Source organism: Salmo salar, chromosome 25, assembly GCF_965601325.2.
Source record: "Salmo salar chromosome 25, fSalSal1, whole genome shotgun sequence".
NCBI classification, from domain to species: Eukaryota; Metazoa; Chordata; class Actinopteri; order Salmoniformes; family Salmonidae; genus Salmo; species Salmo salar.
The window spans coordinates 53,119,029-53,139,932 of NC_138315.1; the positions used below are offsets into that span (position 1 = coordinate 53,119,029).

Sequence of the window (20,904 nt, forward strand, 5' to 3'; positions counted from 1 at the left end):
ACAATGACTGTTACCAATACCTATTACACAATGACTGTTACCAATACCCATTACAATGACTGTTACCATTACCTATTACACAATGACTGTTACCAATACCCATTACAATGACTGTTACCATTACCTATTACACAATGACTGTTACCAATACCCATTACAATGACTGTTACTAATAACCATTACAAAGACTGTTACTAATACACACTGTTACCAATACCTATTACACAATGACTGTTACCAATACCTATTACACAAAGACTGTTAACAATACCCGTTACAGAGTGTTACCAATATCCATTACACAACGACTATTACCAAAACCAATTACACAAAGACTGTTAACAGTACCCATTACTGTAACGCCCTGGCCATAGAGAGGGTTTTTTGTTCTCTATTTTTGGTTAGGCCAGGGTGTGACATGGGTGGGCGTTCTAGGTTTCTTTTTCTATGTTGGTGGTTTTCTTTGTTTCGGCCGTGTATGGCTCTCAATCATGAACAGGTGTAGATCGTTGTTGCTGATTGAGAGTCATACATAGGCAGCCTGTTTTTCCTTTGGGGTTTGTGGGTGAATGTTTTCTGTCTAGTGTTTTGTTATTCCTGACAGGAACTGTTTGGCTGTCCTTTTCGTGTTTTCTTTTGCAAGTGTTCATTCGGTCATTAAAATCAGTTAAGATGAACACATCCTCCGCTGCACCTTGGTCTCATTCTGACAACGGCCGTTACAGATTCACCCACCGACAACGGACCAAGCAGCGTGAGAGGAAGGAGCAGAAGGTTCAGGATTCTTGGCAGTGGGAGGAATTACTGGACGGAAAGGGACCATGGGCTCAAGCTGGGGAGTATCGCCGCCCGCAGTGGGAGATCGAGGAAGCGAAAGCTGAGAGGCGGTGGTATGAGGCAAGGGAGCGCAACAGGCACGAGAGGCAGCCCCCCCAAAAAAATTTTTTGGGGGGGGCACACGGGGAGTGTGGCAGAGCCAGGATGGAATTCTGGGCCAACTCCCCGTGCTTACCGGAAGCAGCGTGGTACTGGTCAGGCACCGTGTTATGCTGTGAAGCGCACGGTGTCTCCAGTGCGCGCTCATAGCCGGGTGCGCTATAGGCCAGCCCTCCGCAAGTGCCATGCGAGTGTGGGCAACGAGCCAGGACGGATTGTGCCAGCTCAGCGCATCTGGTCTCCAGTGCGCTGTTTCGGTCCAGGCTATCCTGCGGCGGCGCTGCGCACTGTGTCTCCGGGGCGCTGGGAGGGTTCAGTTCGTCCTATGCCTGCGCTCCGCCAGTGCCGGGCAAGAGTGGGCATTCAGCCTGGAGTATGGGTGGCAAGCCTACGCACCAGAACTCCAGTGCTCCCCCACAGCCCGGTTTATCCTGTGCCTCCTCCTCGAACCAGGCCTCCAGTGGGTCTCTCCAGCCTGGTCTATCCTGTGCCTCCTCCCAGGACCAGGCCTCCAGTGGGTCTCCCCATCCTGGTACATCCTGTGCCTCCTCCTCGGACCAGGCCTCCTGTGGGTCTCCCCAGCCTGGTGAGTCCTGTGCCTGCGCCCAGAGCCAGTCATGTCTCCCCAGCCTGGTGAATCCTGGGCCAGAGCCGCCAGAGCCGCCCGCCAGTCCGGAGCCGCCAGAGCCGCCCGCCTGCCGGGCACAGCCAGGGCCGCCCGCCAGCCGGGCGCAGCCAGGGACGCCACCTAAGTGGGCTAAGCCGAGGGTGGAGCGGGGTCCATGTCCCGCACCAGAGCCGCCGCCGTAGGAAGGCCCACCCGGACACTCCCCTTTAGAGTCAGGTTTTGCGGCCGCAAATACAAATATCTGTATACAATACAATGGAGGTATGGGAGTTGGAAATGCTTGTGGCAGTCAATCCGCTTCTGTTCTGTAGGTGGCAATGTATGCTCTTTATAAAGGATAGGTCCCAATCTTACAACGGCCCTAGGATCCAAGTGGACAAGGGTGGTCTGCCATGATTGTCGTAGGGTTGAGACCGAAACGCAGCGGATATATGTACGCTCATCTTCTTTTATTAGGACAAAGAAGGTAAATCAAAACAAACACGTATACAAAAACACAACGACGATAGACAGTCCTGTAAGGCATAACGCTAAACACGGAAATAACCTCCAACAAAGTGACAGGTGGAAACAGGGCGACCTAAGTATGACTCTCAATCAGCAACAACGATGTACAGCTGTTCCTGATTGAGAGCCATACCAGGCCAACACAGAAATACAAAACTAGAACAGCCCCTTAGAAATACAAACACAAGAACATACACAACACCCCGGAACACATAAATCAAATACCCCATCTACAATACACACACACCCCGAACCACCTAAATCAACTACCCCCTTCTACATCGACACTTACACCAATAAACACCCAGAAACACTCTACACAAAATATCCCTCTATCTAAACACATACACAAACTACAATAACAAATACCATCTGCCACGTCCTGACCAAACTACAATAACAAAATACCCTCTGCCACGTCCTGACCAAACTACAATAACAAATACCCTCTGCCACGTCCTGACCAAACTACAATAACAAATACCCCCTCTGCCACGTCCTGACCAAACTACAATAACAAATACCCTCTGCCACGTCCTGACCAAACTACAATAACAAATACCCTCTGCCACGTCCTGACCAAACTACAATAACAAATACCCTCTGCCACGTCCTGACCAAACTACAATAACAAATACCCTCTGCCACGTCCTGACCAAACTACAATAACAAATACCCTCTGCCACGTCCTGACCAAACTACAATAACAAAATACCCTCTGCCACGTCCTGACCAAACTACAATAACAAATACCCTCTGCCACGTCCTGACCAAACTACAATTTACAAAATAGACCCCTTTACTGGTCAGGACGTGACATGGTCTGCCAGTCACTGGGACGACAATCCAACTTGTGGGGGGGGGGGGGTTTACTCAGGTTTATTCAGTAGCAGTGCAAATACCATGGTACAACAATATGTACACTGAATCATTATGGTACTATTTTAATTAAACGTTTATAAACATATTATATGATGAATAGAATTGAAAACGTATCTCGTTGTGGTAATTGGTGAAATAAGGATAGACGGTTATAATTGTAATGGCTTAGAATAGAGGATCTGGCTAAAAGAGAAGAAATGTAATATCTTGTCACGCTGGAATAAACGATTCGGGAGACAGACGCAGGGATGGCAATAGTCGGGGATACCCCCCACCTCCACGATATCTCTAGCTACACGTTATGATGTTAACGATCTCTCTAGCTACACGTTATGATGTTAACGATCTCTCTAGCTACACGTTATGATGTTAACGATCTCTCTAGCTGCACGTTATGACGTTAACGAACTCTCTAGCTGCACGTTATGACGTTAACGATCTCTCTAGCTGCACGTTATGACGTTAACGATCTCTCTAGCTACAAGTTATGATGTTAACGATCTCTCTAGCTACATGTTATGACGTTAACGATCTCTCTAGCTACACGTTATGATGTTAACGATCTCTCTAGCTACATGTTATGATGTTAACGATCTCTCTAGCTACACGTTATGATGTTAACGATCTCTCTAGCTACACGTTATGATGTTAACGATCTCTCTAGCTGCACGTTATGACGTTAACGATCTCTCTAGCTACACGTTATGATGTTAACGATCTCTCTAGCTACACGTTATGATAACGATCTCTCTAGCTACATGTTATGATGTTAACGATCTCTCTAGCTACACGTTATGATGTTAACGATCTCTCTAGCTACACGTTATGACGTTAACGATCTCTCTAGCTACATGTTATGATGTTAACGATCTCTCTAGCTACACGTTATGACGTTAACGATCTCTCTAGCTACATGTTATGATGTTAACGATCTCTCTAGCTGCACGTTATGATGTTAACGATCTCTCTAGCTGCACGTTATGATGTTAACGATCTCTCTAGCTACACGTTATGATGTTAACGATCTCTCTAGCTGCACGTTATGATGTTAACGATCTCTCTAGCTACACGTTATGATGTTAACGATCTCTCTAGCTGCACGTTATGATGTTAACGATCTCTCTAGCTACACGTTATGACGTTAACGATCTCTCTAGCTACACATTATGACGTTGTCGTGTCTTTGGCATCATTAAAACTGAAGACCTATTTATCAAATAACTCTCTGTAATTATTATTACGCGATTAAACTGATTAATCATGTAACTGTAATTAACTAGGAAGTCGGGGCACCAAGGAAAATATTCAGATTACAAAGTTATAATTTTCCTAATATAACTTTCAGATATTTTAATATCTGATCAATTAGTCTTCGAATTAATGAATTATTATTTACCTCACGTTAGTCTCATTCCAAACGTCGTAAATTGTTGGTTATCTGCACGAACCCAGTCTTCACTATGAGTCATCCATACATCAATTGTCTTAAAATCATTTATTTACTAACTAGGTAATTCACAGAAATGCATAACAAACAGTAGACATGGTTACAAGGAAATGATAGGGGAATGTGCCCTAGTGGGCTAAACCGGCATGGCGGCTTGTTAGACAAAAGGGGAGTGGGGGTCAGCTGAGGAGACACTACAGAGTTGAATATTATAACAATTGAAATGCTAACCCTTTGCACATGAATGCTCACTCATTCGGGAACAATTGCAATCAATATATATATTTACGCTCAGTGTGTCATCGGGATCTCTGTTGGAAAGTTTGTTTCTGTTGGAGAATCTGTCCGCCCTCTCTCTCTCTCTCTCTCTCTGTCGTGGTTAGAATGGATAGTTCAGATACCGAATTCCTAGCTGCAGACTAGTAATTAATATCAAAGACTTGTTCTTATTCTGTCGGTATCGATAGTCTAAGAGTTTAACCACGTGGTATGGTTAAAAGTTCAGCAAGAGAGATGCATGGTCTGCAACTTTTAGCCATCTCGTAATTGAGGTAAGCTTGGTCTCCTCTCAAACCTTGGCCCTCTCGTTATCGAGGTAAGCTGGTCTGGTGATAGAAAACCTAGGTGGGGGTTTTATTCGGGACATAGAAAAACGCTATCTCATGACGCCAGGTCCTGTCTGTGCCCCAGGGGGGCGTGCCAAGGACTTAGTGAAACTTTAAACAGAAATACAATTCTCTCACATTAACATCATTACATAGCATCACATCATTTCACAAATAGTTTCATCTTTACTCATTCATTTTATACAACAATTAGACGTAAGTCTCATACCTGAGACTCTTCTATAAACATGGTTATGGTAATGTGGCGGTATTATCTCTCATGAGTTTCACAAACTTGTGCCAAACGAACCAGTTCGTAGCTGGATTCTTCACCGATCTTTTATACATTCTCCAGAACATAAATATTGTTCGGACCTCCAGTTCTGTGAGGTGGAAGAAATTCCTTTGTTCTCTCTATGAAAACTCACTCTCTCTCTATATATACTGTGGCCATGAGGAGATAATCTCCTCCAGGAATTTACGACCTCTCTGACCACAGCAGCCTGGGTGTAGGAGACAGAGGGAGATGGTGCAGAGGTAGGGGGGGGGGGGGTGCTCGCTGTTTCCAAAGAGGGTAACGTCATGACAACGTTAGCGATCTCTCTATCTACATGTTGTTATGTGGCGATGTATGGATGTGAGAGACACAAGTTCAAGTTAATATACATTGTTGAATGAATACATCAAATCAAATCAAATGTATTTATATAGCCCTTCTTACATCAGCTGATATCTCAAAGTGCTGTACAGAAACCCAGCCTAAAACCCCCAAACAGCAAGCAATGCAGGTGTAGAAGCACGGTGGCTAGGAAAAAACTCCCTAGAAAGGCCAAAACCTAGGAAGAAACCTAGAGAGGAACCAGGCTATGAGGGGTGGCTAGGAAAAACTCCCTAGAAAGGCCAAAACCTAGGAAGAAACCTAGAGAGGAACCAGGCTATGAGGGGGTGGCCAGTCCTCTTCTGGCTGTGCCGGGTGGAGATTATAACAGCACATGGCCAAGATGTTCAAATGTTCATAAATGACCAGCAGGGTCAAATAATAATAATCATAGTAGTTGTCGAGGGTGCAACAAGTCAGTAACACAAAAGTGTCAGTTGGCTTTTTCATAGCCGATCTTTGAGAGTATCTCTACCGCTCCTGCTGTCTCTAGAGAATTGAAAACAGCAGGTCTGGGACAGGTAGCACGTCCGGTGAACATGTCAGGGTTCCAGCAGGTCTGGGACAGCAGGTCTGGGACAGGTAGCACGTCCGGTGATGTCACGTCCTGGCCAGTATAAGGGTTAATTGTTATGGTAGTTTGGTCAGGACGTGGCAGAGGGTATTTGTTTTATGTGGTCCGGGGTGGTGTTTTGGTAAAAGGGTGTTTGATTTAGTATTTCCGGGTTTTTGGTTTATGGTCTATGTTTATGTATTTCTATGTGTAGTCTAGTAAGTGTGTTTCTATGTAGAGTTAATTGGGGTGGACTTCCAATTGAAGGCAGCTGTGTGGTGTTGCCTTTGATTGGAAGTCCTATATTAGTTGGGTGTGTTTGTCTGTGTGTTTTGTGGGAGATTGTTCTGTGTTTAGCCTTGTGCCTTGCCAGACTGTCTGTGGATCGTTCGTTCTCTTGTTTGTTGTTTTTGTGTTCATTTTTATTTAATAAATGTTCAAAATGAACAAACACAGTCCTGCTGCATTTTGGTCCTCCTACACCGACGATACCCGTGACAGGTGAACAGGTCAGGGTTCCAGCAGGTCTGGGTCATAGCTGATCTTTACATGGCAAAACTGACTCATCCGAGCTCTCACAATAGATAGCAATAAGTTATTGCCCCCCATATCTTTCATGTAAATTCCATGTCCCACTCGGCTTAAAAAAAAAAAACATTGAAATTCAAGCTTTTCTATATACCAGAAAGTGTACTGTGTGTTACTGCTTTGGGAATTTCAATGGAAACTGGATTTGAAATATACATTTTCTGCGTATTTTTTAAAGCCATAGCTTGTGTAAGCAGATTAATATATTAAAAAATAAATAAACTTTTGTAGACACAGCAGGAGGTACGTTGGTATTTATTGCAATGTACTTATGGATGATGTACAACTGATCAAGTCTTTTAATAAATGTCCGTCATCATCAGTTTAATAAAACAACAGTAGATTGACAGTTAAAGTTGGAGTGTTTCCTCTAACACACAGATGAACAACAATTCATCATCTTTGGTCTGAGGGTATTTGACACAGTTTAACCAGAGTTGGGAGTCTGCTTTAACTTCCCACGTACACCACATGTTATCATTAAATATAGTGTAACTAGCTTTGTAAAGTTACCATCTAGTGTAACTAGCTTTGTAAAGTTACCATCTAGTGTAACTAGCGTTTGTAAATTTACCATGTAGTGTAACTAGCTTTGTAAAGTTACCATCTAGTGTAACTAGCTTTGTAAAGTTACCATCTAGTGTAACTAGCTTTGTAAATTTACCAACTAGCTTTGTAAAGTTACCATCTAGTGTAACTAGCTTTGTAAATTTACCAACTAGCTTTGTAAAGTTACCATGTAGTGTAACTAGCTTTGTAAAGTTACCATCTAGTGTAACTAGCTTTGTAAAGTTACCATGTAGTGTAACTAGCTTTGTAAAGTTACCATCTAGTGTAACTAGCTTTGTAAAGTTACCAACTAGCTTTGTAAAGTTACCATCTAGTGTAACTAGCTTTGTAAATTTACCATGTAGTGTAACTAGCTTTGTAAAGTTACCATCTAGTGTAACTAGCGTTTGTAAATTTACCATGTAGTGTAACTAGCTTTGTAAAGTTACCATCTAGTGTAACTAGCTTTGTAAAGTTACCATCTAGTGTAACTAACTTTGTAAAGTTACCACCTAGCTTTGTAAAGTTACCATCTAGTGTAACTAGCTTTGTAAAGTTACCACCTAGCTTTGTAAAGTTACCATCTAGTGTAACTAGCTTTGTAAAGTTACCATCTCGTGTAACTAGGTTTTCTTGGAGCAGCAGTAATGTGTCTTGCTTTGGTCCTTAGGATGCAAAGTGTGAAACTCGACTCAGAACCTCGCCGTTACCCAAAATGCCACAATATGAGTTGAATCTTTTCCTTCAGATGGTTGAGCTCTATCCTGTCTCAATCTACTCCTCTGTTCAGCTCTGTGCTGGGATACTGGCTCAGGGACCGTGGTGGGGAGTAGTGGGCTGCTGCTGACCCTCTGGGTTAGAGTTGTATGTCTCTGTCTTGGCTGTGCAGCTGTTTCAGCCACATAGCAGAGTACAAACCTCCCTGGGACAGCAACTCCTCATGCCTGGGGGAGGGAGGGAAAGAGGGAGAGAGAGAGAGAGAGAGAGAGAGAGAATTGAGATAGAGGGAGAGAGAGAGAGAGGGAAGTGAAAGAGGAGAGAGAGAGGGGAGTGAAAGACGAGAGAGGGGGGAGTTAAAGAGGAGAGAGAGAGGGAAGTGAGATAGAGGGAGGGAAGTGAAAGAGGAGAGAGAGATAGAGAGGAGAGAGAGAGGGGGGAAGTGAAAGAGGAGAGAGAGGGAAGTGAAAGAGGAGAGTGAGAGAGAGAGAGTGGAGTGAAAGAGGAGAGAGAGAGGAGGGGGAAGTGAAAGAGGAGAGAGTGAGAGAGAGGGGGAAGTGAGAGGAGAGAGGAGAGAGAGAGGAGAGAGGGGGAAGTGAAAGAGGAGAGAGAGAGAGGAGAGAGAGAGGAGAGAGAGGGGAAGTGAAAGAGGAGAGAGAGAGGAGAGAGAGAGGAGAAGTGAAAGAGGAGAGAGAGAGAGAAAGAGAGAGAGAGAGCGAGAGAGAGAGGGAAGTGAAAGAGGAGAGAGAGAGAGAGAGAGAGAGAGAGAGGAGAGAGATTCAAGTTCATGTCACCTGTCAAGTACAGTGAAATGCCTTTCTTGCAAGTTCCAAACCCAACAATGCAGTAATCAATATCAATGTAACATTAAAGATAACAAGGTAGAACAAAAACACACCAGAAATAAAACTAAGAATATGAAGAACATGAGAAGTAAGGTGACTATATACAGGATCAGATAATACCATACTATATACAGTTAATACCATACTATATACAGTTAATACCACATTATATACAGTTAATACCATACTATATACAGGATCAGTTAATACCACATTATATACAGGTTAATACCATACTATATACAGGACCAGGTTAATACCATACCATACTATATACAGTTAATACCATACTATATACAGGGTCAGTTAATACCATACTATATACAGGATCAGGTTAATACCATACTATATACAGTTAATACCATACTATATACAGGACCAGGTTAATACCATACTATATACAGGGTCAGTTAATACCATATACCATACCATACTATATACAGTTAATACCATCTATACACAGTTAATACCATACTATATATCAGTTAATACCATACTATATACAGTTAATACCATATTATACTATATACAGTTAATACCATACTATATACAGTTAATACCATACTATATACAGGACCAGTTAATACCATACTATATACAGTTAATACCATACTATATACAGGACCAGTTAATACCATACTATATACAGGGTCAGTTAATACCATACTATATACAGGGTCAGTTAATACCATACTATATACAGGACCAGGTTAATACCATACCATACTATATACAGTTAATACCATACTATATACAGGGTCAGTTAATACCATACTATATACAGTTAATACCATACTATATACAGTTAATACCATACTATATACAGGGTCAGTTAATACCATACTATATACAGGATCAGTTAATACCATACTATATACAGGGTCAGTTAATACCATACTATATCAGGACAGTTAATACCATACTATATATCAGTTAATACCATACTATATACAGGGTCAGTTAATACCATACTATATACAGGATCAGTTAATACCATACTATATACAGGACCAGGTTAATACCATACCATATACAGGGTCAGTTAATACCATACTATATACAGTTAATACCATACTATATACAGTTAATACCATACTATATACAGGGTCAGTTAATACCATACTATATACAGGGTCAGTTAATACCATACTATATACAGGATCAGTTAATACCATACTATATACAGTTAATACCATACTATATACAGGTCAGTTAATACCATACTATATACAGGGTCAGTTAATACCATACTATATACAGGATCAGTTAATACCATACTATATACAGGACCAGGTTAATACCATACCATATACAGGGTCAGTTAATACCATACTATATACAGTTAATACCATACTATATACAGGGTCAGTTAATACCATACTATATACAGGGTCAGTTAATACCATACTATATACAGGGCCAGTTTAATACAATACTATATACAGGATCAGTTAATACCATACTATATACAGGGTCAGTTAATACCATACTATATACAGGACCAGGTTAATACCATACCATACTATATACAGTTAATACCATACTATATACAGGATCAGTTAATACCATACTATATACAGGGTCAGTTAATACCATACTATATACAGGGTCAGTTAATACCATACTATATACAGGGCCAGTTTAATACCATACTATATACAGGATCAGTTAATACCATACTATATACAGGGTCAGTTAATACCATACTATATACAGGACCAGGTTAATACCATACCATACTATATACAGTTAATACCATACTATATACAGGGTCAGTTAATACCATACTATATACAGGATCAGTTAATACCATACTATATACAGGATCAGTTAATACCATACTATATACAGGGTCAGTTAATACCATACTATATACAGTTAATACCATACTATATACAGGGTCAGTTAATACCATACTATATACAGGGTCAGTTAATACCATACTATATACAGGGCCAGTTTAATACCATACTATATACAGGATCAGTTAATACCATACTATATACAGGGTCAGTTAATACCATACTATATACAGGACCAGGTTAATACCATACCATACTATATACAGTTAATACCATACTATATACAGGACCAGGTTAATACCATACCATACTATATACAGTTAATACCATACTATATACAGGGTCAGTTAATACCATACTATATACAGGATCAGTTAATACCATACTATATACAGGATCAGTTAATACCATACTATATACAGGGTCAGTCAATACCATACTATATACAGGGTCAGGTTAATACCATACTATATACACGGTCAGTTAATACCATACTATATACAGGACCAGGTTAATACCATACCATACTATATACAGTTAATACCATACTATATACAGGACCAGGTTAATACCATACCATATACAGGGTCAGTTAATACCATACTATATACAGTTAATACCATACTATATACAGGGTCAGTTAATACCATACTATATACAGGGTCAGTTAATACCATACTATATACAGGATCAGGTTAATACCATACTATATACAGGATCAGGTTAATACCATACCATATACAGGGTCAGTTAATACCATACTATATACAGTTAATACCATACTATATACAGGGTCAGTTAATACCATACTATATACAGGGTCAGTTAATACCATACTATATACAGGGCCAGTTTAATACCATACTATATACAGGATCAGTTAATACCATACTATATACAGGGTCAGTTAATACCATACTATATACAGGACCAGGTTAATACCATACCATACTATATACAGTTAATACCATACTATATACAGGATCAGTTAATACCATACTATATACAGGGTCAGTTAATACCATACTATATACAGGGTCAGGTAATACCATACTATATACAGGGCCAGTTTAATACCATACTATATACAGGATCAGTTAATACCATACTATATACAGGGTCAGTTAATACCATACTATATACAGGACCAGGTTAATACCATACCATACTATATACAGTTAATACCATACTATATACAGGGTCAGTTAATACCATACTATATACAGGATCAGTTAATACCATACTATATACAGGATCAGTTAATACCATACTATATACAGGGTCAGTCAATACCATACTATATACAGGGTCAGGTTAATACCATACTATATACACGGTCAGTTAATACCATACTATATACAGGACCAGGTTAATACCATACCATACTATATACAGTTAATACCATACTATATACAGGACCAGGTTAATACCATACCATATACAGGGTCAGTTAATACCATACTATATACAGTTAATACCATACTATATACAGGGTCAGTTAATACCATACTATATACAGGGTCAGTTAATACCATACTATATACAGGGCCAGGTTAATACCATACCATACTATATACAGTTAATACCATACTATATACAGGATCAGTTAATACCATACTATATACAGGGTCAGTTAATACCATACTATATACAGGGTCAGGTAATACCATACTATATACAGGGCCAGTTTAATACCATACTATATACAGGATCAGTTAATACCATACTATATACAGGGTCAGTTAATACCATACTATATACAGGACCAGGTTAATACCATACCATACTATGTACAGTTAATACCAAACTATATACAGGGTCAGTTAATACCATACTATATACAGGATCAGTTAATACCATACTATATACAGGATCAGTTAATACCATACTATATACAGGGTCAGTCAATACCATACTATATACAGGGTCAGGTTAATACCATACTATATACACGGTCAGTTAATACCATACTATATACAGGACCAGGTTAATACCATACCATACTATATACAGTTAATACCATACTATATACAGGACCAGGTTAATACCATACCATACTATATACAGGGTCAGTTAATACCATACTATATACAGGATCAGGTTAATACCATACTATATACAGGATCAGGTTAATACCATACCATACTATATACAGTTAATACCATACTATATACAGGGTCAGTTAATACCATACTATATACAGGGTCAGTTAATACCATACTATATACATGGTCAGTTAATACCATACTATATACAGGGTCAGTTAATACCATACTATATACAGGGTCAGTTAATACCATACTATATACAGGATCAGTTAATACCATACTATATACAGGGTCAGTTAATACCATACTATATACAGGATCAGTTAATACCATACTATATACAGGGTCAGTTAATACCATACTATATACAGGGTCAGGTTAATACCATGCTATATACAGTTAATACCATACTATATACATGGTCAGTTAATACCATACTATATACAGGCTCAGTTAATACCATACTATATACAGGGCCAGTTTAATACAATACTATATACAGGATCAGTTAATACCATACTATATACAGGGTCGGTTAATACCATACTATATACAGGACCAGGTTAATACCATACCATACTATATACAGTTAATACCATACTATATACAGGATCAGTTAATACCATACTATATACAGGGTCAGTTAATACCATACTATATACAGGGTCAGTTAATACCATACTATATACAGGGCCAGTTTAATACCATACTATATACAGGATCAGTTAATACCATACTATATACAGGGTCAGTTAATACCATACTATATACAGGACCAGGTTAATACCATACCATACTATATACAGTTAATACCATACTATATACAGGGTCAGTTAATACCATACTATATACAGGATCAGTTAATACCATACTATATACAGGATCAGTTAATACCATACTATATACAGGGTCAGTTAATACCATACTATATACAGGGTCAGGTTAATACCATACTATATACAGGGTCAGTTAATACCATACTATATACAGGACCAGGTTAATACCATACCATACTATATACAGTTAATACCATACTATATACAGGACCAGGTTAATACCATACCATACTATATACAGGGTCAGTTAATACCATACTATATACAGGATCAGGTTAATACCATACTATATACAGGATCAGGTTAATACCATACCATACTATATACAGTTAATACCATACTATATACAGGGTCAGTTAATACCATACTATATACAGGGTCAGTTAATACCATACTATATACAGGGTCAGTTAATACCATACTATATACAGGGTCAGTTAATACCATACTATATACAGGATCAGTTAATACCATACTATATACAGGGTCAGTTAATACCATACTATATACAGGATCAGTTAATACCATACTATATACAGGGTCAGTTAATACCATACTATATACAGGGTCAGGTTAATACCATACTATATACAGTTAATACCATACTATATACAGGGTCAGTTAATACCATACTATATACAGGGTCAGTTAATACCATACTATATACAGGATCAGTTAATACCATACTATATACACGGTCAGGTTAATACCATACTATATACAGGACCAGGTTAATACCATACCATATACAGGGTCAGTTAATACCATACTATATACAGTTAATACCATACTATATACAGGGTCAGTTAATACCATACTATATACAGGGTCAGTTAATACCATACTATATACAGGACCAGGTTAATACCATACCATACTATATACAGTTAATACCATACTATATACAGGACAGTTAATACCATACTATATACAGGGTCAGTTAATACCATACTATATACAGGGTCAGTTAATACCATACTATATACAGGGCCAGTTTAATACCATACTATATACAGGATCAGTTAATACCATACTATATACAGGGTCAGTTAATACCATACTATATACAGGACCAGGTTAATACCATACCATACTATATACAGTTAATACCATACTATATACAGGGTCAGTTAATACCATACTATATACAGGGTCAGTTAATACCATACTATATACAGGGTCAGTTAATACCATACTATATACAGGGCCAGTTAATACCATACTATATACAGGATCAGTTAATACCATACTATATACAGGGTCAGTTAATACCATACTATATACAGGACCAGGTTAATACCATACCATACTATATACAGGGTCAGTTAATACCATACTATATACAGGGTCAGTTAATACCATACTATATACAGGATCAGGTTAATACCATACCATACTATATACAGTTAATACCATACTATATACAGGGTCAGTTAATACCATACTATATACAGGGTCAGTTAATACCATACGATATACAGTTAATACCATACTATATACAGTTAATACCATACTATATACAGGGTCAGTTAATACCATACTATATACAGGGTCAGTTAATACCATACTATATACAGTTAATACCATACTATATACAGGGTCAGTTAATACCATACTATATACAGGGTCAGTTAATACCATACTATATACAGGGTCAGTTAATACCATACTATATACAGTTAATACCATACTATATACAGGATCAGTTAATACCATACTATATACAGGATCAGTTAATACCATACTATATACAGTTAATACCATGCTATATACAGGATCAGTTAATACCATACTATATACAGTTAATACCATACTATATACAGGGTCAGTTAATACCATACTATATACAGTTAATACCATACTATATACAGGGTCAGTTAATACCATGCTATATACAGGATCAGTTAATACCATACTATATACAGGATCAGTTAATACCATACTATATACAGTTAATACCATACTATATACAGTTAATACCATACTATATACAGGGTCAGTTAATACCATACTATATACAGGATCAGTTAATACCATACTATATACAGGACCAGGTTAATACCATACCATATACAGGGTCAGTTAATACCATACTATATACAGTTAATACCATACTATATACAGGGTCAGTTAATACCATACTATATACAGGGTCAGTTAATACCATACTATATACAGAGCCAGTTTAATACCATACTATATACAGGATCAGTTAATACCATACTATATACAGGGTCAGTTAATACCATACTATATACAGGACCAGGTTAATACCATACCATACTATATACAGTTAATACCATACTATATACAGGATCAGTTAATACCATACTATATACAGGGTCAGTTAATACCATACTATATACAGGGTCAGTTAATACCATACTATATACAGGGCCAGTTTAATACCATACTATATACAGGATCAGTTAATACCATACTATATACAGGGTCAGTTAATACCATACTATATACAGGACCAGGTTAATACCATACCATACTATATACAGTTAATACCATACTATATACAGGACCAGGTTAATACCATACCATACTATATACAGGGTCAGTTAATACCATACTATATACAGGATCAGGTTAATACCATACTATATACAGGATCAGGTTAATACCATACCATACTATATACAGTTAATACCATACTATATACAGGGTCAGTTAATACCATACTATATACAGTTAATACCATACTATATACAGTTAATACCATACTATATACAGGGTCAGTTAATACCATACTATATACAGGGTCAGTTAATACCATACTATATACAGTTAATACCATACTATATACATGGTCAGTTAATACCATACTATATACAGGGTCAGTTAATACCATACTATATACAGGGTCAGTTAATACCATACTATATAACAGTTAATACCATACTATATACAGGATCAGTTAATACCATACTATATACAGGATCAGTTAATACCATACTATATACAGTTAATACCATGCTATATACAGGATCAGTTAATACCATACTATATACAGTTAATACCATACTATATACAGGGTCAGTTAATACCATACTATATACAGTTAATACCATACTATATACAGTTAATACCATACTATATACAGGGTCAGTTAATACCATGCTATATACAGGATCAGTTAATACCATACTATATACAGTTAATACCATACTATATACAGTTAATACCATACTATATACAGTTAATACCATACTATATACAGGGTCAGTTAATACCATACTATATACAGGATCAGTTAATACCATACTATATACAGGGTCAGTTAATACCATACTATATGCAGGATCAGTTAATACCATACTATATTCAGTTAATACCATACTATATACAGGGTCAGTTAATACCATACTATATACAGGGTCAGTTAATACCCTACTATATACAGTTAATACCATACTATATACAGGGCCAGTTAATACCATACCATACTATATACAGTTAATACCATACTATATACAGGGTCAGTTAATACCATACTATATACAGGGTCAGTTAATACCATACTATATACAGGACCAGGTTAATACCATACTATATACAGTTAATACCATACTATATACAGGGCAAGTTAATACCATACCATACTATATACAGTTAATACCATACTATATACAGGATCAGTTAATACCATACTATATACAGGGTCAGTTAATACCATACTATATACAGGGTCAGTTAATACCATACTATATACAGGATCAGTTAATACCATACTATATACAGGGTCAGTTAATACCATACTATATACAGGATCAGTTAATACCATACTATATACAGGGTCAGTTAATACCATACTATATACAGGATCAGTTAATACCATACTATATACAGGGTCAGGTTAATACCATACTATATACAGGACCAGGTTAATACCATACCATATACAGGGTCCAGTTAATACCATACTATATACAGGGTCAGTTAATACCATACTATATACAGGGTCAGTTAATACCATACTATATACAGGGCCAGTTTAATACCATACTATATACAGGTACCAGTTAATACCATACTATATACAGGATCAGTTAATACCATACTATATACAGGATCAGTTAATACCATACTATATACAGGGTCCAGTTAATACCATACTATATACAGGGCCAGTTTAATACCATACTATATACAGGATCAGTTAATACCATACTATATACAGGGTCAGTTAATACCATACTATATACAGGACCAGGTTAATACCATACCATACTATATACAGTTAATACCATACTATATACAGGGTCAGTTAATACCATACTATATACAGGATCAGTTAATACCATACTATATACAGGATCAGTTAATACCATACTATATACAGGGTCAGTTAATACCATACTATATACAGGGTCAGGTTAATACCATACTATATACAGGGTCAGTTAATACCATACTATATACAGGACCAGGTTAATACCATACCATACTATATACAGTTAATACCATACTATATACAGGACCAGGTTAATACCATACTATATACAGGACCAGGTTAATACCATACCATATACAGGGTCAGTTAATACCATACTATATACAGTTAATACCATACTATATACAGGGTCAGTTAATACCATACTATATACAGGGTCAGTTAATACCATACTATATACAGGGCCAGTTTAATACCATACTATATACAGGATCAGTTAATACCATACTATATACAGGGTCAGTTAATACCATACTATATACAGGACCAGGTTAATACCATACCATACTATATACAGTTAATACCATACTATATACAGGATCAGTTAATACCATACTATATACAGGGTCAGTTAATACCATACTATATACAGGGTCAGTAATACCATACTATATACAGGGCCAGTTAATACCATACTATATACAGGATCAGTTAATACCATACTATATACAGGGTCAGTTAATACCATACTATATACAGGATCAGTTAATACCATACTATATACAGGATCAGTTAATACCATACTATATACAGGGTCAGTTAATACCATACTATATACAGGGTCAGGTTAATACCATACTATATACAGGGTCAGTTAATACCATACTATATACAGGACCAGGTTAATACCATACCATACTATATACAGTTAATACCATACTATATACAGGACCAGGTTAATACCATACCATACTATATACAGGGTCAGTTAATACCATACTATATACAGGATCAGGTTAATACCATACTATATACAGGATCAGGTTAATACCATACCATACTATATACAGTTGATACCATACTATATACAGGGTCAGTTAATACCATACTATATACAGGGTCAGTTAATACCATACTATATACAGTTAATACCATACTATATACAGGATCAGTTAATACCATACTATATACAGGGTCAGTTAATACCATACTATATACAGGGTCAGTTAATACCATACTATATACTGGATCAGTTAATACCATACTATATACAGGATCAGTTAATACCATACTATATACAGTTAATACCATACTATATACAGGATCAGTTAATACCATACTATATACAGGGTCAGTTAATACCATACTATATACAGGACAGTTAATACCATACTATATACAGGGTCAGTTAATACCATACTATATACAGGATCAGTTAATACCATACTATATACAGGGTCAGTTAATACCATACTATATACAGGGTCAGTTAATACCATACTATATACAGGTCAGTTAATACCATACTATATACAGGGTCAGTTAATACCATACTATATACAGGGTCAGTTAATACCATACTATATACAGGGTCAGGTTAATACCATACTATATACAGGACCAGTTAATACCATACTATATACAGGATCAGTTAATACCATACTATATACAGGACCAGTTTAATACCATACTATATACAGGACCAGTTAATACCATACTATATACAGGATCAGTTAATACCATACTATATACAGGATCAGTTAATACCATACTATATACAGGGCCAGTTAATACCATACTATATACAGGGCCAGTTTAATACCATACTATATACAGGATCAGTTAATACCATACTATATACAGGGTCAGTTAATACCATACTATATACAGGACCAGGTTAATACCATACCATACTATATACAGTTAATACCATACTATATACAGGGTCAGTTAATACCATACTATATACAGGATCAGTTAATACCATACTATATACAGGATCAGTTAATACCATACTATATACAGGGTCAGTTAATACCATACTATATACAGGGTCAGGTTAATACCATACCATATACAGGGTCAGTTAATACCATACTATATACAGGACCAGGTTAATACCATACCATACTATATACAGTTAATACCATACTATATACAGGACCAGGTTAATACCATACCATACTATATACAGGGTCAAGTTAATACCATACTATATACAGGATCAGGTTAATACCATACCATACTATATACAGTTAATACCATACTAATATACAGGGTCAGTTAATACCATACTATATACAGGGTCAGTTAATACCATACTATATACAGTTAATACCATACTATATACAGTTAATACCATACTATATACAGGGTCAGTTAATACCATACTATATACAGGGTCAGTTAATACCATACTATATACAGGGTCAGTTAATACCATACTATATACAGGATCAGTTAATACCATACTATATACAGGATCAGTTAATACCATACTATATACAGTTAATACCATACTATATACATGGTCAGTTAATACCATACTATATACAGGGTCAGTTAATACCATACTATATACAGGGTCAGTTAATACCATACTATATAAAGTTAATACCATACTATATACAGGATAAGTTAATACCATACTATATACAGGATCAGTTAATACCATACTATATACAGTTAATACCATGCTATATACAGGATCAGTTAATACCATACTATATAAACTTAATACCATACTATATACAGGGTCAGTTAATACCATACTATATACAGGGTCAGTTAATACCATGCTATATACAGGATCAGTTAATACCATACTATATACAGGATCAGTTAATACCATACTATATACAGTTAATACCATACTATATACAGTTAATACCATACTATATACAGTTAATACCATACTATATACAGGGTCAGTTAATACCACACTATATACAGGATCAGTTAATACCATACTATATACAGGGTCAGTTAATACCATACTATATGCAGGATCAGTTAATACCATACTATATTCAGTTAATACCATACTATATACAGGGTCAGTTAATACCATACTATATACAGGGTCAGTTAATACCATACTATATACAGGGTCAGGTTAAT

At 37.0% G+C, this 20,904-nt stretch overlaps 1 pseudogene across 1 annotated transcript in view; it reads right to left on the reverse strand.

Moving 5' to 3' along the window:
• Positions 1 to 7,042: 7,042 nt before the first annotated feature.
• The window catches only part of LOC106586936 (ATP-binding cassette sub-family B member 6-like), a 57,621-nt pseudogene continuing 43,759 nt past the window's right edge, over positions 7,043 to 20,904 (reverse strand). Inside the window, exon 17 of the transcript XR_014382679.1 lies at positions 7,043 to 8,297. The product of XR_014382679.1 is annotated as an ATP-binding cassette sub-family B member 6-like (transcript). The remainder of the gene's footprint in view (positions 8,298 to 20,904) is intronic.